This window comes from Pinus tabuliformis, chromosome 4_1 (assembly GCF_031772625.1).
Source record: "Pinus tabuliformis cultivar Carrire ecotype Pingquan chromosome 4_1, CPIR1, whole genome shotgun sequence".
NCBI classification, from domain to species: Eukaryota; Viridiplantae; Streptophyta; class Pinopsida; order Pinales; family Pinaceae; genus Pinus; species Pinus tabuliformis.
The window spans coordinates 40,953,878-40,976,935 of record NC_142303.1 but is presented as its reverse complement, the minus strand read 5'-3'; positions in this window follow the sequence as shown (position 1 = coordinate 40,976,935).

Genomic DNA, 23,058 nt, shown 5'->3' with positions numbered 1-23,058 from the left:
TACCTGATTACTTTAACTTATATGTGTAAGACTAGTGATAATTTAACATTATATCCAACAACCATATAAGTGTGCACGATAAACAAAATAGTATAAATGTAAAGAATGAAATACACAAGAAGTTGCACAGAAATTAGAATCAACTTATCTTTATTATTCTTCATTCAAGGTTATAGACTCGACACCGCCCAGTGCACTCAGATGCAAGGGTCCGCGCACTCAGCTGCGGACTCTACTAGGCCTCTGCACACTCAGCTACAGAGCCTCTTACTACTACTATGACCCAATACACTTAGACTCTTATTCTCTTCTCGATCTCTAATTCTCTCCTTCCTTCATTAGCTATCTTTACAAATTAGATCCTCACTCTATTTATACAATCCCATGGTCCGCAGACCATGGGTAGGCCAACATGAAATTACATTACATTACAAAACTTAGGGCAGACAACCCTATGACTCAACCTATGCTTCACGCTCTGCGCTCGCATTTCATGGAGTCTTACAATACATTTGACCAAAACCTAGGCTTTGATCCCCAAAACATGTTGTGGGGGGATCCGATGCCCAACAAGCCCCCATCACAAACATCGTGACTCGCCCTCAAGTCACTCTATCGGCGTGGTGATCTTGGCATCGAGTCTCTCCAACTAGTCCTGCACTTCTTGGAGGTCTACAATGCACTGTTCTGCAGTTTATTGGACCTGATGCATGCACTCTTCTAACACTTCTTTGTGAGGATCAAATCCTTGCCATAGCACGTAGAGGCCCTGCATCTATGCGGGCTTGCCCTAGATATCTACTGTAATGGAGAAGGCCTCGTTAATCCATGGCTAGACGCACACTTTGAGAAGTGCCTCTTTCTGTCTTGCAGCATCCACCTGCTCTTTCAGTGCCCTTGCTTGCTACATCTTTGCTAGTCGTTGAGTGAGGAAAATTGTCTGTGTAGTTCCCCTTACATTGTCGTATTGCTCCTGAAGCTTGCGCGCCTCTGTTTCTAGGTGTTGTATGTTGGGGTCCTCCTGCAAGGATGTGAGGATGCCAAAGGCTTGGTCCAACATATTGGTATAGTCCTGCAATGCCCGTCCAATTTCTTCCAACCCTCTTTGGATAGCACTAGCACGCTGCTGTCCAACTTTTGGGGGGGTGGAAGGCTGCGCCTTCAGCCACAACTCGACAATCTAGAGATTCAATTCCAGCTACACTCATGTTGTTTCTTCACGCATGTTTTGGACTCCACTTTCCAAACAGTGGATCCATATTTCTGTTGGTAGATCCATGGCAATGGACAACTATGGGACTCGCCAACATGCTTCATCAACTGTCTGCACTAACTGCTAGTTTTGTGACACCAGTTCGTCACGCTGTAGGCTGAGCTATTCGATGTTGATATTTTGCTCACTCATCACTTGAATCACGTGGCCCTCCCTGGCACAAAGCTCTGTTGTTATTCCATCTTGCAGTTGGTATAGTGTGTCTTGTGGAAGGGTAGCCAAATTAAGGCCAAGTCCCTTGATCCTGCCAACCGCGGCTCTGTCGATCTCATTCTCTGCTGCTAGCACCCCTTCCAGTAGCACTATGGTATTGGCCATCCTTGTGCATAGCATTTACTTTTCTGCTAATGTGCCTGCTATGCCATAGGTGGCTATGGTTCCTTCCTGTGAGGGCCACACCTGTAGTTCCTACAGTTGTGCCCTTAGGGCCCCCAACATAGTCTACTGCTCCGACATGGCTTCTTGGAGCACTTCCTTGGTGACCTCATGAACTGTCTCGCCGATGTCATAGAGGCCACCTTATGTTAACGTGATCGTGTCGATGGCCAATTTAGAGGCCTTGACCTTTTTCCGTAGACCCAATCTTTCTATGACGCACGGCCTTTTGAGTTGGGTGGAAGTTGTGCTTGAGTCGCACCTTCTTCTTCAAGGTTTGTGTCCTCTACCTCCTATCCTATAGACAATTCCTAGCCCTCCTCTTCCTGTGTTGTTGTGGCCCTTGTTGTCTGTGCTACTGCTGCTACTTCAATGGCCTTTGCTTGCTCTGCGGCTGCCTTTACTGCCTCGCGGACTGCCCTTACCTCGGCTACCACTTTTTCATTGTGCCTCTCCTCAACCAGCTACGTGACGCGTAGCTTGCCCTCATCCTTTATTTTATGTGTTGCGGTCCTATCCAACTCCACCAAATCCGAGGCACATCACTCGGGAGGCCATGATTCTAACACTATAATACTTGCATCATCAGTGACCATGAAGGGGAGCTTGGTCCACTGCTGTGCTAGATCCATTCGCACCTTGATGTAAATATTATGCATGTCTGCCTTGAAGTCTGCAAAGCTCCGCAGACTGTTGTGCACTGTGGGGGATAGGTGCAACCTTCTATTAATCCACATCTGGATGCTTGCCTCCATGAGCACGCAGAAGATCTTCATATCATGAATTCGCTTCATGTCCTTGGTAGCCCAGAGCGACACGTACTTTGCGGCCTCTAGTAATTCGCACTCAATGCTTGGGAACTGACTATCCTCTTGCAGTTCTCCCGCTACCAGCAAAATGGAAAAGAACAACCACGCATAGTGGAAGGCCTTACCCTACTGTTGGGCTTCTTTGCAATTGATCAACAATTCCTTGTAGAGGAACTCAGTCCAATTGAGTTGGACCCCCTCTACGCATTGTTTGGCCAACGTAACTACCAGCACTGGTACTTCATCGCCGCAACATTTTATCATTATCTTCCTAGCTAGGAGTTGGGTGGCTACGCATACCCCTTTATCCTTAATACTACTGATGGCGTAACCCCTCTTTTTCTTCTCGAGCTTATATTTTTTTTCATGGCTTCCGCGAGAGCCAAATCGCAGCTCTTTCCTGCTATCATTGCGGGGTCCTTTCCCTTACAGGGAAGCTGATAAATTTTGTGGACGATCTGCCATGATGGGAATAGGCTCCTCTAGCCATAAGTACCCATCATGCACTAGGAAAAGCAGCTGCCTGATGATGAAAATGGTGATGGGCATGCGGTGAAAGTGTGGTATCCATAGCAGATGAAGCAATCTGGCCTTCTCCACACCGTGCAACCATTTTCGCGGCTCTAATGTTATGACTGGCCCCTCTGTGCCCTGCTTCATGAGGCTCTCCATCTCTAAGTGTGGGAACTTCTTATTGTCCACAAGGTCTCAATATTCGAACTTCATTATGGGCACGTGGCCCAGGTGTGAGCCCTAAAATACAATTCCATCATGGAGGAGCGGGGTCTGTAGTGTGCTCTTTGTGGCATCCAGATCCTTTGGTATCTTAGTTTTCCCTTTTCGCGAAGGGATGTACTCGAGCAATTTTGTTGTAGAGCGCACCAGCGGGATGTCCTCTTCCATGTCTTTTGTTTCCTCTACCTCTGCAATGTAATCATGTAGGTCCTTCTCCTCATCATCTATCTCAATGGTGATAGCCTTACCCTTTTCTTCCATTGAGAGCATACCAAGCCATGGATTCCTCGGGGAAATGCGAACTGGTCCTGCTGCATACTTATCTTTTTTCATTCTTAGCATCTGAGGTGATTTTGGGATTTTCGGTGCAACCTCAGTACCTTCGGGAACACCGTGTACCATGGGGTTCTGCATGGCCTTGTCGGCAGTTCCTTTTGCAAAGTCCAAACCTTTCCTGGTAGCTGCCATCTTGTTTGAACTGTCTGTGGTCATTTGCGAACTTCGGGGCTCGAATATCGCTCGACGCTCAACACTCTGTGCTCTAATCAACTGCTCAAATCTCAAGTGAACAAGTGTTGTCTCATGGCTAGCCCCTGGAATTTTATAGCGCCTTTTGAATTCAAATTCGACCGTTCCCCCCAATTTTGGGCCATCAATGCTTTCTTGGCAGCAGATTGTTCCAAATCTTGTCCTTAATTCGCGTCTTAAATGCTCACTACCCACCCCCTTTTGCCTTAAATTGGACATCCCATCATGAAGAGTGACACCAACGGTCACTTCCCAGCCTACCCGCGCAGTAGCACAACCCTGCGTGCACAAGCACGAACCTTGTGACATGCTGATTCTCTATGTAGCCCCCTTATCGTGCAGCTCCCAAATAGACTCTTTTATAGTCCCACACTCTCTTTCAACTTCCTGGAGCATTGAGACTGTTCTTTCTACGGCTAGTCAGGTGGTTGCACCACCTGTGGGAGGCTTCAACTTGCCTTCCAGTATAGTCTGTGGAAAATCCCCAATTTCCCTCATGATAGCCGGCACCGCGCGTTCTATCATATGTAGTGCACTCCCCTGGTTACTGTGTTTGGTGAGATGTGGTCGTAGCCATGGCAACAGAGTCATAAATTCTTGTTGACACTCTTCTAATTCAGTGGTATGATCATCCGCACCTTACCTTGTCATACTTGGTTTATCGACGAGACATGCTTGCTTGATCTCGTTTTCCAGCCTCTTGACCTTTGCGTCCATCAAAATGATTTTCTTCCTTATTCGTACCCAGTATTTTTTGAGTTCACGAAGTCTAAGGTTCCCTCACCGAATGGCTTCCTTAATCCTTATGTGTTCGACCTCGTGTAGCTATGTGATTTCTTTGTCCTGGTCTTTGCGCACTGTCACATCTGCTGGAGCTATTACATGTGGATTCCTCTTTGCATTCTCTTAAGAAAATATGGTCTCTACTCTGTTTCACAACTTTGGAATCATTTCCACGGTCAAGGTTTTGCACATGGTCCTATAGGCCCATCGAACCACTGGTACATGTAGGTCCCAATCAGTGCATCTCGTCTCCCTGTTCAATACTTCACACACCTTATCAAATGCTTCTCCATGGATAATTGGTAGTGTGTGTTGCCTTTCTTGCGGCTATGTTTTGTTCTAATTCTCTATTCTAGGAATGGTGTGCACTTGTGCGGGCTGTACAACATATGTCCATACCCATCGGGAAAGGTGCGCGTGCAAGTTGTTTCACCCTTGGTGACTGACTCTCATTCTGAGATGGGGATTTCCAAAGCATAGTTGCATCATCCTTCTACATCCATGCCAGTCCTCGAAACTTCCTTAATGCGTACCCCACCATCGTGCGGGCATTGCACATAGTGCCCACTTCATCACATCGAACTATTATTGTTCTCATACTGTTCTTTCCAATTTATTCAGGAATTCATCCCCCATTGTCAACCCAAAATATGTCGGTATATCCCTTGCCTATGTTGTCACGCGGCATAGTGATCTAACCATCGTGTTGCAATTAAGCGTTGTTACTTTTTGTAGTCGATTCTACCATCTCTCTATCTCTTTGTCTAAATACGAAGTGCAGGAGCTTTCGTGATCCCACGAAATCCTTCCATCTGGAATCGGATTCACCCAATCCTCTTCTTGCACAGTTATCTTGTAAATACAATTGAGATCATCATCACTATCATCGTCGCGCACCGGTTCAGTGTATCACGCTCCTTCATCTGGATCTAGTGGTACTACTATGCATAGTGACTAGTTCTCAAAGATCATTTTGTGCTTCTTCAAATTTATGATTCTGTTCATATCGGTGGCCCAGTCTATTCCTAATAGCATGGGATAGGGGTTGTTGTCATCGAAAATCTCTATCACTTCAAAATCTACCTGTGTGCTCGCACCTTCAATGTCTACTGTCACCCCTTGCAATCTTCCCATGGGCAAGATCTTTTGTTGGTTCACCATTCATAACTGAATAGGAGACCACTGTAGTGTGGGTCTGCCCATGCATTCCCATGTTTCTTTTGGTAGTACATTCACATCCAATCCGACATCCAGGATTACCTAATACACTTTATACTCGCTAATTTGCACAGTCAACCTCATTTCCCTTCATGTGCGCAATGCATGCTTTCCAAGTTTCCGGACCACACTTGGTTCTCCTGACCTTGTGCACCTAGTGATAAGTTCCTGTAGTCCTTTTACTGCCTTGTTGTTGCATAGCAGTTTCATGCATGTCTCCAGAAAGGTAGTGAGCATTGAAGAATCCATCCCTGGTTCTAGTTGATCCTTACTACCTGAAGTGGAGGCCTCCGTGAAGCTCTTCCTATCTTCCATGAATGTCTCCTTCGAGGTTTCTAAATCAAATTCAGGTTCCTTTGTAGGAGCCTTGCAAACCCACACACTTTCTTCTGACTAATTCCATTTATCATCACCAATGGTCATACCGCTCCTAAGCATCATGTTTACATTTGGGTCTTCTTCGCACGGCTCAGACCTCATCATCTGCAAATTCTGAGTCGGAGGGGGTTGAAGTACCCCTTTACCACGCAGTCTCGCTATCAATGTAGGGAAGTCTTCTGCCTCATGATCAAACTGAGTACAGTACAAACATGATGTCCTTGTTGAGTTTGTACAATCATGGGCATAGTGCCCTGGCCCTCCGCAATTGTAACAAATTAACTGTTTGTGACCCCTTCCTAGTTCCATTCTGCCTTTACCTCAACTGCACCACTAAAATTCAGCATGTGCCCTTCCTGCATTTGGGCCGAGAGCTCACATTTCGGTCTACACCCTATAAGAAGGAGTCTAATTCATCATTACTTCATAGCTTCTGCAGGTGTGTTCATCATGGCCTACCGACCTGTAGAAATTACAAAACAAAAACTGGGACGTCTACGTATACTTCTGCAATAGATGACAATTATTTGTAGTGTGTTTTCCTCCTATCTGACAGATCATGCACCATAATGCAAGAACCGTGCTTGGTCTTGCCTGTGCCTCAAGTCTTAATGGCATCGGCCCTCCTCCTTCCAAGTAATTTGTGAACACTAGACAATGGTCCTTATCATACCCCTGGCCTTTGCATTTTATGTACCATACCTCCTCGCACACCTCTAGACAAGATGTTCTGTCCTATTTCAAACTTTGTATCTCCAGAAATAGATTTTGCATTTGCATGTGGATTTGTTGGACTCCCAGGCTAGGGTCTTGTATAGGAGTCTCATGCAATCTCATCACCATCTCCAAAGCTTTAGCCTGGGTGGAAATGTTTTGTTGTGACAGCGTCATCCTTAAGTGCGGTGTTAGTGATGCTAGAAACCATGCACGGTGCTATCCATCCATCAACATCATGTTGGTTTCCAAAATCATACCCTTCAGTCTTTGGTCCAGATCCCAGGGGGTCTCGCTGAGGAGCATCGTGATCTCCTTAAACCCAATGATTGATTGAGTTTCTGACTTTGGCTTGCTAAATTCCCTATTCAGAGCGGTTTAGATTTTTGTGATCCCTACGTTTGGACGTTCATTAGAATGCTTGATGTACCATGTTAATGCATGATCCTGCAATGCGCTTACTACCATAGCCTTTTTGATATTGTCATCCACGACTCCTTGTGCTTCCCATACCACTCTTACCACGAACTAGAATTGGTCTAGATCTTCATTTCCTACTCCTCTGAATATCAATAGTTTGATCACACTCGCCATACTGAACTACGGTGGTGGCGGAGGTGGGGTGGGTGGAGATGGAGGTGAGGAGGGTGAGATAGGCCCTGGTGTAGGTGGAGGTGGTAAGTGCGGAATTCTCTGCCTTATCAGACTGACGACGCTTCTCGGAGAGACTTTCACGAGCTCCTCCTTACTTTCCCACGAGGGGGGAATTTAGGGACTGGTTTCTAATTATTCACTACTTCCGCTTCTGTAGATCTTCCCACTTCACGTAGTCCCAAACATTAATTTATTTGCATGACCCATTTTTCACACAATAGCATCTTAATCCAAGTGTTCAAAGATTTAATATACTTACCTCGCGTTCCATTGAGGAAACGTCACTCCACCTCACTGTAGCTGACGGTCGTATCTACCGCGAACTCAGTCTTAAATCCTCCTATAATTTGGTCAAGCCAATGGTCCACAGCTCGCGTCATCTTTTCTCCTGACGCTTCTGGTCTACGCACTAGTTCCAGAGTCCACATGATTGGTTTGTCGAGCCTACACCTTCCCTGACTTTCTGTTAGTTTCGCGATCCACTCATACAGCTCAGAAGGAAAGGATGAAAATAAAATTTCGTGGATTTCTATATACAAATAGCACTCCAACCACTGTTCCTTAGATACTCGTAGATTTCTATTTTCCTGTGCCGCGAACTCATGATTATTCTTGTCCAACCACCCTTCAATTTCTTTCTTTGTTGGATTCCAATGGAACGACATCAGACATCCCTTATGCAGATCCCGATCCCAACAATGGAACCATTTGTTGGCTTGTAGGGGCCTGACCCAGGTTCGGAGGTGATTTAGCCAAACAAATCCTGGTACTACTAACCCTTTCGGAATAGTCCGCAGGGCGCAGACTGAGGTCTCACCCGAAGTAGTATGGGAGGGTGTTAGAACCAGGTTTCCCCGCCCTGGGGATGTTTGATGAGCTTCTAGCGGTCCACGGTTTGACCCTGCATGCATGTCGCTATGCACATCTATTAGTCCCTCACAACCTATGATGCTTCCTTTGCGCAGCCCTAGTGGGGGCGCGATCCATATTATACCCAAGTTCCTTACTATTTACCCTGTTATTACTCAATTACTTTAGCTTATCCGTGTCAGGCTAGTGATAATTTAATAGTATATCCAGCAACCATATAAGTGCACGTGATAAACAAAATAGTATAAATGTAAAGAATGTAACACACAAGCAAATGCACAAAAATTAGAATCAACTTCTCTTTATTATTCTTCATTCAAGGTTACAAACTCGACACCGCCCTACGCACTTAGCTGCAGGGGTCTGCGCACTTAGCTGCAGACTCTATTAGGCCTCTGCACACTTAGCTGTAGATCCTCTTCCTACTGCTACAACCCAATACACTTAGACTCTTATTCTCTACTCTATCTCTAATTCAGTCCTTCCTTCATTAGCTATCTTTACAACTTAGAGCCTCACTCTATTTATACAATCCCATGGTCCGTGGACCATGGGTAGGCCAACATGACATTACATTACATTACAAAACTTAGGGTAGACAGCCCTATGACTCAACCTATACTTTGCGCTATGTGCCCGTAATTCATAGAGTCTTACAATACATTTGACCAAAACCTGGGCTTTGAGCCCCAAAACATGCTATGGGAGAATCCGATGCCCAACAACATTCCTAGAGAATTTAATGTGGTTGTTGATTCATTAGCAAACTATGTGTTAGATTGGCATCTGTCTCATTCACTATAGAAGCATGCATGAAAAGAAAAAATTTACAGAATTAAAAATTTTACAAAAACATTTAAAAAACATTTACGCCATCAAAATACCAAAATGTTTGTATATATATATATATATATACATATATATATATATATATAGATATAGATATATATATATATATATATATATATATATATATATATATATATATATATATATATATATATAGAGAGAGAGAGAGAGAGAGAGAGAGAGAGATAGATATATAGATAAAATCCAATCTTTTACATCGAAATATTCCAAAACTTGGATGTTTTAAGTACAAAATGGCTACTAAGCCTAGTTACAAACTCCCATTGGCTATGCCAAAACACCTGCTAAAAAGAGCCTACTGCTCCTGAAATACTAAAACCACTCTAGCTATCCTCCGAAGAGGAACCAGAAATGGCTCAGGTACACCGACTATGTGCCACTACATATGAGCGAGAATCTCCCTCATAGGAAGGGGGGGACACCCATGCTCAATCCCTCCAGGACCTCGGAAAGATTGTTAGCATCACCCCCCAGTAGGTAGTTGGCCTCCTCATAGCATATGGAGGGGTTCGCCTATAGGTCGTAATGGCGCCACATTTTTGTTAAGCATAAAGATTCATGTCAGTACTTGTTCACCCATAAAAACATTACATAAACATTCAAAAGCTAAAAAATACTTGAAGTACTGTCAAACATCATTCTCACCTTGAGGACCCCAGTTGGTCCCAGGTGGTAGCATCAAGTTAGGGCCGTTGGTGAAGTCCATGCCCTCATAAGCATAGTCATCAATCATCAGGACCTATCCATGAAGCCACTAGAAGAAATATTCCTCGAAGAAATGTCGAATCGGTCCTCCTCCTATGCGAATATTGAGTGATGACCATTGGCCCTATCTCGGCTCCATCGGATCAAAGGGACCTAAGCTCATCCTTGGGTGCATAATAGGTTCCCTCTCAAGAATGAATGAGACTATGAGAGTACCGTACCAAAAACTTTGTTGGGTTCGAGTCTTGCATGCGGTTAATTCTGCCTTCAAAATCGCGAAGCACCACTTCACACCAGTTGAGCATCTGTGGCTAGACACAGTCAACTGCAAGAAATAGTTGGGCCTTTGTCGCAATGTGGGGACTCTTTGACCCCACCAACCATACAATCAACCATAAAATGACCCTCATAGACCTAGACCTTATCCTCTCTATGGGGACCCTCTTGCCGACAAGTCCACTCTTAGGGATGCAGTAGGATTGCTCCAGCTCTAGGGTAGATCATTGATTCGGTGGACCCCCGTTGAGTTTTTCCTATGCCCCATGGCACGAAAAACTAGTTTAAAAGTATATGTCATCAGGGTCAATAGCCAGCTCATGATCTACAATCCTGAACACTTGCTCATGTTCATCCTAGCACTGGATAATCCATCTCAATAAATCCTCCTGCCCTTTCATCAGCTCCAACTTTGCATACTTCAATAAACCACAGCGGCACAAAGCAAGTATGCATGCTGGATCATTTTCCATTAGCAATTCCTGGCTATCATGGGCCCGTTCTCTCCATAGGCTAGTCATTATGGCCTGAAACTTGTGCAAAATAACCCAAAAATCAGTCAAAATGGGGCAATACAACTTCAGGAATCACTGCATGAGGTTTTAAACTGCGCCCTCAAGCTCTAATGCCCCCCCAGTGGTACATAGGGAGGATTAATGCCCTCCAACAGGTCGTATAGGGTGTTTAACGCCCCCTCATGCCTACCAGAGGGTGTTAGTGCACAAATATTGTTTTAGGGAACCTTAGATCTACAAAATTCCACCCCAGAAATGGATTAGAAAAGTTAAGCAATGCATAGAGGAATTTTTTGGCCTCTACTTGAGACTGACGGCACATCGAGTGGTTTCTCGAATCTCCTGTAATGGACCACGAAAAATCTACTCCTCTTTGGCTCCAAAACACTCTCACAAATTCTCAAATAGTGAAAATGGTGAATATGAAAGCTAAAAAAACTTCCTTATATTTATTTTTTGGAGACATGAATTTTTAGAACCAGTAAGGAGGAAGCAGTCCATTCCCCATGATTTTTTATCATGCATGCACCCATATGGATAGGAATTGCTGCCTTTTTATACCTTTTTCCACTTTTGATAAAAGTACCCTTAGGAATGAAAAGCAGTAAAGCACTGCATGCAATTCTCAATGAGTGCTTTTCTTTTATGGGATATTTTTTCGCTCTCAAAAAACTGAAAAAACCCTGAGTTTGTCATCGTTGGGCTCATTAAACACATATGACGATGGTTCAAGCAACTCTTTTTCGCTCTTTTTCTAGCTCATTAAACTGAAAAAGATCATTAGAGCATTCTTTTTAGGCGCTTTTTTCTCGCTCATAAAACTAAAAAAATCCTAAGTTTTTTCTTTAAGCTCTTTAAATATTTATAAATATGACCCAATAATTCTTTTAGGTACTTTTCTCATTCGTTAAACTAAAAAATCCAAAGTTCTTGCCATCAATCTCGTTAAAAATCTACGGCAACAACAAGAGCACTTGCGTTTCTGGGACCATTTCTCGCACTTAAAATCAAAAAATCCTCGAGTTTTTCCCCTTCTTTGGGCTAGTTAAATCTACGAATAAGGAATGAGCATTTCTTTTCACCTCCTTTTCCTTGCTCAATAAACTGAAAAAGATACCTTGAGTTTTCTTCATTTGACTCGTTAAAATTTGATGAAGGTATTGAGTTTATCGTCATGTGACTCATTGAAAATTCACGAGGAAAAATGAGTTTAGTCCTTCTCCTCGTACTTGTAACAAAATGAGGTCAACATCTATTGAACATAGGTTTCTATTTATTTGGATTTAATAGATTAACTCATGGAAAAGTAATTGATTCGGGTATAGTATTAACCTTTTCTCGCACCTGGCTAACAATTATGACAAAGGGACCACCCTGGAGTCATTCTTTATGATCTTTTCAGACTCTCTAAATATGAAAAGACCACAGAGTTGTCTCGTCTCGACTCATTAAATTAAACAGACAAGATATAGAGTAACTCTTTTTACGATCCTTTTCAGACTCTCAAAAACATGAAAAGATCGACAAGTTTACCTGTCCAGGCTCATTAAACTAATTAGATAGGACATAGAGTCGCTCTTTTTGTAATCCTTTTCAGACTCTTAAAATATGAAAAGATCGACCAGTTTACTGTTTGGACTCACTAAACTAATCAAATGGGGAAAGTAGACAATACAACTGCATTTAGTATTAGAAAGCGTGGTCTGGAAACAGTCGTTCCCTTGAACATGGTTCTCCATCAGATAAACCTTCCTTGTGATGGCCTCTCAATATGAATCCTACCATCCTATGAGTTTAGCCTAAATACCCCGATGTTCTTGCATCTTTGTATCCTAACACTATTTGGTGTTCATGAGTCTAGTGCTGCATGGTTAAAACCATTGCTGTGCCTTCTATTGTTCAAGGGTTAACCTTTTGTTTCCTCCATCAACCCATCAAGCATATCCTTTCATCATGCCCTCTGTTTTTTAGACCCAATGCTCAAAGATTCCTCAAAAAACAAATCATTCCTTTCCTGTTTCATGTCGATTGATATAGGACACATTATTGCCTACCTTTTGATAGGTATGTTCCTATCGACTTCAATACTCTATCTAGGAAGATAACCCAGAAACACATTCAGTGCCTTGGTACTTGTAGACATTAATGGTAGGTCACCTTGTGTTTGATAAAGTGTTCTCATTATTGGCTCTTGGTTAAGCGATTCTACAGGTGTTTGACGACAAAAACATCTTTCGCACTCGTTAGATTGTACTGTGAATCTTGGAGACCATCACCATTATTGGTGGCCTTCCTCGCATCTATTAACGGTCTCCATTATTGACTGGTAATCAGATGATTTTGTGCATGTTCGACATCAACACATATATTCACATGTATCGATCTATGTTGTTCAGTGAAGCAGAAATCAAGACCTTGGGTAGAGGCTTGCATCACTCAGCCTTGCTTCCTCTCCCAAGTTGAGTATATGGTTTTTTGGAGAAAAATCGTCAGAATGATCCTATTATGACACCCGATCCGCATTGTGCTTATCAGCGGCCAACATACTCATATCTCTTTTATGAGAAAATCACTCTAACATAGCTACTGAGCATGGGAATGCCCAACTCAAGACATGGTTTTAGTTGTTTTATATATATATGTTGTATCAGGTTTCCCGTACCACCCAAAGTTCCGATCCTCTCTCTCTTTTTGAAGAAGAAGGAAAATTACAATTAAGTAAAGTATTTTGGCCATCACTACAACCTCTAATCTCACACTTTAGGGGGCATCTATTATACAACAAAATGACCTCCTCATCAGCTCAAAGGGGAAAGACATGACAATTGAAGCAAAGACCAAGATCACAAGCCTTGTTTCCACACTAACGCTAGCCAAACATTGACAACATGTTTTATAAAGCTTCTCCATAAGCCTAAGGGAGAATTAGTGACCCTACTAACTCTATTTTTTAGTTTAGGAACAACATTAGTGGATCCTAATGAGCATCTAGAGGTCAAAGGAGCAAATCGACTCATAAATATCTCTATATTCGCTCCTAAATCTACACAAAATCAAGGAAACATCTCAAGTTCAACCTATTTGTGGGATTTCTAAATCCTAATTGAGGAGGCAAATGGGAAAGAGCTGAAAAGCATGGAAACATCATTACTTTTACCTTAAGAGACTCATGGAGGAACTTGGCAACCCTAACTCAATTTCTACATAAGCAAAGCGAGGGCTATGGTGATAGAGGTTGAATCATTTGAAAGGATAGCTTACTTGATTGTTGAGCATAGTCTCAAATCTAAGCATAAGAATTTGGTAAGAAGGGAGAGAGAGAGAGAAGCTGGAGGGGTAAGGGAAGGCTAATACAATAGATGGTTGTAATCACTCGTCTGACATTAATATAGAACTGTAGTTGTACTGTCTACTCCGTGGTGTTGGTACTATCATTCATTTACTTGTTTGTCCAATACCTTTTAGCATGAGTAGCTTAGTTATGTGTAACTAGATGTGATTTATGTATTCATGTATTAGTTATTGTTGGCTTATTGGGGCCTAACCTAGGTTCAGAAATGTTTTAGCCAAACAAATCCCGAAACTAACGGCCCTTTCGGCAACAGTCCATGGAGCGTGGACTGAGGTGTCACCCGAGGTAGTATGGGAGGGTGTTTGAACCGATTTTCCACACACTAGGGATGTCTTGATGAGGTCTAGAGAGTTCACGGATCAATCTTTCGCACTTGTACTACTTCACGCAGCTATCCGACCTTCGCGTAGCCCTAGTACTGAGCACAAAGAGGCACTGTCTAGATCCCTTATCCTTAGTATGTTTTTATTATAGATCTGACTTACTTTAGTAGTTTTTATCAAACATTCAATATTTGTAATTAGTGCGCGCAAACATAGACCTTAAAGTGATGCATACAACCATAACAGAATAATAACCACACAGATCTACGAGGAGATGCATAATATTTCAGAAACACTTATCTTTTATTAATCTTATGTTCTAGTAAAATCCAATTCCACCCTGCGCACTCAGCTGCAGGGGTCTATGTACATAGCTGCAGACTCTACCAGGCCTCTGTGCACACAGCTACAAAGCATATTCTACTACTATGACCCTCAACTCAGACTTAAAAACTCAGAGCGAATATCTCCTTCAGAAACCAATACATTTTAACATCAGAAAAATATACCTTCTACACTTAGAGCCTCACTCTATTTATACATTCCCATGGTCCACAAACCATGGGTAGGCTGACACATTCTAGATTAAATTACAATATTTTAGGGTGGACTACCCTTTGACTTGACTCATTACAACTCATGCTCCGTGCATTTTGCGGAGCCTTTATAATACTAATACCCAAAATTGTGGGCTTTAAGCCCCAAAACCATTACGTAGGGGATCCGCTACCCAACAGGCCCCCAACACAACCATCGTGACTCGTCCCGAGTCACTCGTCAATGCGGCGAGGCACGCTGCCAAGGCTTTGTGGTCCACCATCCCTGTGAGTGACGCACTATGATTTGTTGCTCCATCCTTGCCTTCTGCAACGCTTCTTCAAGCTCCTGCTCCATTGCCCCTACTAATTCACTTAACTGATGATGCTCATTTTGCTTTGCTAGGTTACCAAAAAGCGACCCCTTATAGGATTTTAGCTCTAGCTGAGATGTCAACGACATGAAATTTTTGTGCAAGAGCAGCAACCTTGCGATCTCTGGTCCAGTATACTCAATTTCTGCTGAAGCTTTTGTTGCATTTTTGCAAGACAGATGTTCTTGTCCGCGAGGTCCCAATCTTCAAGTTTCGTCATGGGCATGCGGCCAGGGACGCACTTTTCAACGGAATTTTGTCTTTTATCCCAAGATTCACCATGTTGAACTTATCTTTCATAGATCGCTTACCAGACCATAGGTTTCGCGGCAACATTCAGACCGGTCCTGCTATCTTTTTGGGGATTTGCGGTACATCTCCCACCACTGGCATTGGGCTCGGCACAACGGCCTTGGCTGTCGACACTACGCTGTCCCGAACATCCTACATCTCTTCTGGCAATTTCGCAACCACTGGGCTTACTCTCAAAGCATAGAAGTTGGACGGGTCCATACCTATCAGATAGCGCAATAACTTAAGTCTCAAGATGCCATGGTTTGTTTGGTGGATGACCAGCTATGATTTATAGGCCTGTTGATATTCAAATTCGATCGTTCCCTCCTTTTTTGGCTTATTAATGTGATACTGGTAGTAGATCATTTCAAATCTAGTTCTCACTTTGTGCCTTAATTACCTGTTGTCCGCTCCTTGTTGTCTTAAATTGACCATCTTGTCATGAATAGTGACCTCAATGGTCACTTTCCAGCCTATCTGCATAGCAGCACAGCCCCTTATGCGCGACCGCGATTCCTGTGATAGACTTACCCTACGCGGAACCCTACTTCCGCATAACTTTCCTGTAGACTCATTTATAGTCCCACACCTTCTTTCAACTGCTTCAAGTGCTGAGATTGTGCTTTGATCGATTAGTCAGATAGCTAGCCCACTCATGTAGGGCTTCAGGCAACTGCAATTTACTCTTCTTGGGAAAAGCTCTCCATTAAGCTTGCCGAGCTGGACCACGCCTCCGTCTGTGACCTCTTTAACCACATATGGTCCCAACCAATGCATTCAGAGTTTTCTAGGGAACTTTTCGAACTTGCTATCATACAACAATACTAAATCGTTTACTTTGAATGTGCACAACTTGATATGGTGATCGTGCCAAGCTTTCTCATGTTGTTTCTGTACATGCTGATGGAATCCCGCCAGAAAATGTTCTTCCTCAAGTTCATCCAGTTGTGTGAGCCTCTCTTCCAAGGGTTCGCGGTCTACCATGCCTATCATCGCTGCTATTCACAAATTGCGTATGATATATTCCATTGGCATGATGGCTTCTATGCCATAGACTAACCTGAAAGGTGTCTAACCTGTCAATTTCTTGCATGCGGTTTTGTATGCCCATAATACAGCAGGTATGCACAAGTCTGAATTATTTCATTACTCATTACATCCTTTGGTCAACGCAGTCTCCAGAATCTTGTTGAATGCTTCTACTGTCCCATTTTCTTGCAGATGGTACAACGTACTTTGCTGATGATACACATGGAATTCCTCAGTGAGTGCACTGATAGTTTCATTTAATAAATGTGTTCCGCAATCACTCATTAGAATTTTTGGGCATCCAAACTGTGTCAACATGTTGTCAAACAAACATTTCACAGCTATAGTGGCTGTGCAGTCCTTAACCGGTTGTGCTTCTACCCATCGAGTCAAGTACTCTGTCGCGGTGATGATATAGCGTGCATCTATCTTCCCTTAAGGTTTGATGGGCCCCACAAATTCTATCACCCATTTTTCAAATGGTTGTAGCGTTTTCTATGGATTGAGTGGCATCTCATCCCTTCGCGATGGTTTCCCAATCTGTTGACATACGACACAGGCCTGAAAATACACTTTCGAATCTTGATGTAGTGTCAGCCACCGTAGTCTGGCACGAAGAATCTTCTGCATTGTTGCCCATCCCAAATAATGTCCTCCTGTAGCCTCCCCATGTGCTTTTGTGAGGATCTGTCCTCGTTAAAATTCAGTTACATATCTTTGTAATATCTCGTTGTTTCTCATTTTGTAGAGGTGTCCCATGATAATAGAAAAATTCGCCCCATGTACCACCAATTCTTTCTTCTTCTTGACTAAATATCCCTACGGCGCGGTCCCTAAAGTTAGGAAATGGATTATATCTTGGAATTGGCTGTTCGCAACGCGCACTGCATAAAGTTGTGCATCAGGTAGTCCTTCCTCAAAATTTGTTGGCTCCTCACAGTTCTCAATTCGTGATAGGTGATTTGGTCCTACATTTAAGCATCCTGGCTTTACGATGACCTCAAAGTCATACTCTTTAAATAGTAACAACAATCTACATATGCGCCCCCCTAACACAGGCTTGTTCACCAGGTATTTCAACGTGAAATGATCGGTATACATCTTGAAGTGCCCACCAAGTAGATAGTGGCACTATTTCTGGACCACGTATACCATCGCCTATCCCTCACGCTCAGTAGTAGAGTAGTTCTTTCTGGCTTTGGACAATGTCGACTTGCAAACGTGATCGGGTGATCAATGCCTTCTGCTCCTTCCTACGTGAGTACAATGCCCAGCGCGATACGCGACACATCAACATGTACATGAAATTCAATGTCCCATTTTGGGAAAACCAAAATGGGATCGGATGCCATTTTTTCCTTGAGAACCTCCAGACGTTTCTTACAATCATCATTCCAACAATATGTAGCGTCCTTTTTCAACAATTGTTCCATTGGTGCCATGATTTGTGCATAACTCTTAATAAACTTTCGATAGTAGCTAGTGTGCCCCAACGTGGTGCGGAGTTGTTTGACACTTTGCGACACTTCCAGATTGAGAATGATAGCAATCTTCACGGGGCCCACCATTAGGCCTTGCTTGCAGACCACATGGCTGAGCAAATTTCCAAAGGGGACGAGGAAGGTGCACTTCTTAAGATTCACCGCAACCTGGTGTCGTCGGCAAGTATCCAGCATCAACCGTAAGCTTGCCATATGTTTTCTTACTAGCCCAAATATAATCCAATCATTGAAATAAACCTCGAAAAGCTTGTGGATGAATTCCTTGAACGCGACCACCACTACATGCAAAAATATCGTTGGCATGTTCTTCAGCCCAAACGGCATAACAGTTAACTAAAAACAACCCCATTCAGTTGCGAAGGTTGTCTTGCTCCTATCTTCTGGCGTGATCTTGATCTGATGGTACCCTGAGAACCCATCCGTGAATGAGTAAGCTTCCCATCCACCAACATTCTCCAATACTTCATCTGTAAATGGTGTCAGGAATGGATCGGGAACATATGCGTCATTAAGCTTCCTGTGGTCCATGCAGATTCAAATTTCTCCCTTCTTTTTTTTCTCCTACACTATCATAGGACTCACCCAGTCGTATTCTTCCACTAGTTCAATAATTCCTGCTGCAAGCATTTTGTCCAACTCTTCATGGACCTTTTCCTTATACTTCGGATTTAAACGATAAGGACACTGCTTAACTAGCTTCGCGTTTGGTTTTAGAGTAATCTTCATCATTCCTAAGTCACCAAGGATCCCTTTTAACTCCGTGATTTTGGTTAGGAACAAGTCTTGATATTCGCGAAGTAACTTGATGACCTTATCCTCCATGGCATCATCCCAATAGTCCCCAAGTTGCGTACTTCAACTCCGCATCTATACCAATGTTTACCTGCTTTGTTTTCAGCAGCGTAATGATGTCGGGGTCCTCGAACTTCACGACTCCCTTCAGTTTCTGGAATATTAATATTTGGGGATCATCATCATCATCCTCCACTTGTACATTCTAACATTCTAGGGCATCACTTGACTAAGGTTACCATACTGGTTGAACTATTTCTCATGGTTCCTGTGGTATTTTGAAAATGGCGACTTACACGGCTTGCAGCACATCATCAACAGTATCCGCCCATGGGTCTTAAAATGAGAATGTTAACAAAAATCCCTCCCGCAAGACATCCCATTTTCCTGTACCATGTTGGAGTTCTGTCTCAGTATACCAGTTTCTTGGGATGACATCCAGGGTATGATAGAATAATTGTACCCATTCAGGCTGAGGTTCTTGTCCATAGGCCTTGGCCCATTTCATGAGGTGCGTGCGTGGGTCATTGCGTCCATCATATTTCTCAGTTATTCATAGTTCTATTTTCTCAAACCATAGCTGCATCATCCTCCTGTATCCATTCAAGTTTTCAAAGTTTCCTTGATATGTTCCCCACCAATGCGTAGGTGTCACACGTAGTGCCCACTTTAATGCATCGAACCTCTAGTTCTCTGGTACTGTGCTCTCAAATTGGTTCAAGAATTCATCCACCACTATCAATCCATCATATGTTGGTAGATCTCGAGCCTAGGATGTTACGCAACGTAGTGATTTAGTCATCATATTACAGTTTAGCATTGTCACTTCGCTCAACCGATTGTGCCAGCGTTCATCTTCTTCGTCTGAATCTAAAGGGCAGGACCTTGCGTGCTCCCATGAGACCCTTCCATCTGCAGTTGGATTTAGAAAATCCTAGTCTCGCGTGGTTATCTTGTAGATACAATCCAAATCTTCGTCGCTTCCATCGTCGCACACGGGTTCAGTGTAGCACTCTCCTTTAGCTGGATCTAGCAGAGAACTACTATGTGTAGGAACTTTTTCTTGAATATCATCTTCCATTTTTTTAGGTTGATGACTCCATTCATATCCGTGGCCCAGTCTATTCCTAGCAACGCGAGGTAAGGGTTACTGTCATCCACAATCTCTATTACCTCAAAGTCCATTTTCGTGCTCGCATCTTCGATATCCATTGTTACCCCTTGCAATCTCCCCATGGGCAAGATCTTTTGTTGGTTGGCCATCTGTAATTGAATAGAAGACCAGTGTAACACGGGTCTACCCATGCGTTCACATGTCTGTTTTGGTAACAAATTCACATCCAATCCCAAGTCTAAGATTACCTGATCCATTTCATACTCGCCAATCTACGCCGTCAATCTCATTTCCCTCCCAGTGCATAGTGCATGCTTTCCCAGTTTTCGGATTACACGCGGTTCACCTGATCCTGTGTACCTAGTGATTAGCTCTTGTAGTCCTTTAACTGCGTTATTGTCAAGAAACAGTTTCATGCATGTCTCTAAAAAGTTAGTTAGCATAGAGGGATCTAGTCCTATCTTTGGTTGATCCTTATTACCTGAAGTAGAGGCCTCCGCGAAGCTCTTCTTAGCTTCCGTAAACGTTTCCTTTGCGCGTTCCAAGTCAAACTTAGGTTCCTTTACAGGAGCCTTGCGAACCTAGGTATCTTCCTCAGGCTACTTCCCCTTATCTTCCCATGTGGTTGCACCACTTCTGAACAACATGTTCACATTGGGGTCTTCTTCGTGTGGTTCAGACCTCATCATTTGGATATTTTGAGTTGGAGTAGCCTGTAGTACCCCTTTTTTGTGCATTTGTGTGATCAACGTCGGAAAATCTACCATTTCATGGTCAAACTACTCATAATACAAACAAGATATTCTCGTTGGGTAGGTACAATCATGAGTGTAGTGCCTTGGTCCTCTACAATTGTAACAGATTAGCTATCTGCAACCCCTTCGAGGCCCCATTCCTTGTCGTCCTCGACCGCGCCCTTCAAATCCACCCCGTACTATTGCTGCAGCTAGATCGAGGCCTCACATTTCTATTTGCATTTGATAAACTGGGGTCCTATCCATCATTAGCTCATAGATTAGAAATGTTCGCTCATCGTGGCCCACTAATCTACAAAAATTATAATGCAGTTGTTGCGAAGTCTATGTATACTTTTGCAACAGGTGACAATTTTCCATCATGTGCTTTCCTCCCACCTAAAAAATCGTGAACCAGAGTGTGGGTGTCACACTCGGCCCTACTTGTGCCTCTGGTCTCAATGGCATCAGCCCCTTCCTGCCAAATAGTTCGCGAATACCAGACAGTGATCCTTATCGTGGCCCTATCCTTTACATTTTATACACCAAACTTCTTTGCGTGCCTCTGGTCGCGGCATCCTATCCTGCTTCAAACTTTGCATCTCCAAACATAGGTTCTGCAGTTACGTGTGGATCTGTTGGACTCCCAATCCTAGATCCTGTATAGGTGTTTCATGCAACCTCATCGTCATTTCCAATGCTTCTGCCTGGGTCGAAAGCTTCTGCTGTGACAGCGCCGTTCTCAGGTGTGGTGTCAAAGACGTCACAAACCACATGCGGTGTTGCACATCCATTAGCATCATATTAGCCTCGCAGATCATACTCTTCAGTCTCTCATCCAGATCCAAGGGGGTCTCTCCTGGAAGCATCGCGATCTCCTTAAATCTGATGATTAACTGCATCTCTGATTTCGACTGGCTAAATTCCTTGTTCAACACAATCTGAATCTCTGCTATTCCTACATTTGGGTGATCCTTCGAGTGCTTGATATACTACGTCAACGTGCGATCAGGGAAAATTTTAAGAACCACCCTAAATTTATATGTATAATAAATGGGCGAATCCCCATGATACATAGGAAAAATGGGAGGCAATTTTATCAATAATATAATATGTATATATAATTTTTTTGGCGAATCTCTCACCAGATTATATTATCTTGTAAAGTCATGGCGAATCTATCATTGAATTATAAAATCTTGTAAGATATTGGCAAATCTTTCACTGAATAATAAAAAGTGAAGTTTTAGTGAATGTTTTGTTAAAGTATGAAACCATATATGATAATAGGAAAACATATTCATTAAATTGTTATATACTAACATACATGTTTGGAAAAAAGAAACATAATTTTCTCTTCCTACAAACAATGTTGCAAGTTTCAGTGGCCATGTTTGTCAAGGTTCTCACTGTATACTCTTTCATATACTTCTATTAGTTTTGATAATATTCCACAACAAAGTTCTTGTAGGTGTTGATCTTGACCACCAATTCTATCAAGGTAGGAGAGATTAATCTTTTCTCTACCACTTTTGTCAAGCTATCAAATTTCTTTCTTATTCCATAGAGTCCAACTACGAGATAAAAAAAAACATATTTGTACCACTTTTGTCAAGCTATCAAATTTCTTTCTTATTCCATAGAGTCCAACTACGAGATAAAAAAAAAAAAAACACATTTTGTTGACCCCAACATGCCAACAAGTAGCAAGCCCCAACTATATAATATAAGAAAGTAGTAGGTATCCCAAATGCTTGAAGGGGATCTAATGGAAAGAAGTGACCGTTTTCAGAAGCCTTCCAATCAATATATTAATATATACATATATATTTATTATTATTTTAATTGGAAATCTTCAATTAAATAATAAAATTTAAATACGTCTCTCCCAGTCCAAATTGTTTATTAGCATAATTCACTACCTTCATACATCTTGCATTTTTTAACAACGTTGTAACAGGTGGATTAATTTCTTTTTTGGTGCACAATCTCTGCCTCTTATGACAATATGGTGCACTGGCCCAACCCCTACAGATCATTACGACAAATTAAGAAAAACAGAGAAGATGGATGGTTGTACAAACCAACATATTTTCAAACAGCTAATCCAACATTAGTACCTTAACATTTTCATGAAGATATCATATTGAGAACATTTGAAAAATGCTAGGAAATCTAGGCAATGACTATCTCTCTTCTGCAAGGGTGATGTGGAAAGAGTGATAAGGTTTCACTGTTTTGAACTTTTTTTTTTTTTAAATCAGAAAAACCAATATTAATGGAGATATTGGTATTTTTTACTAAA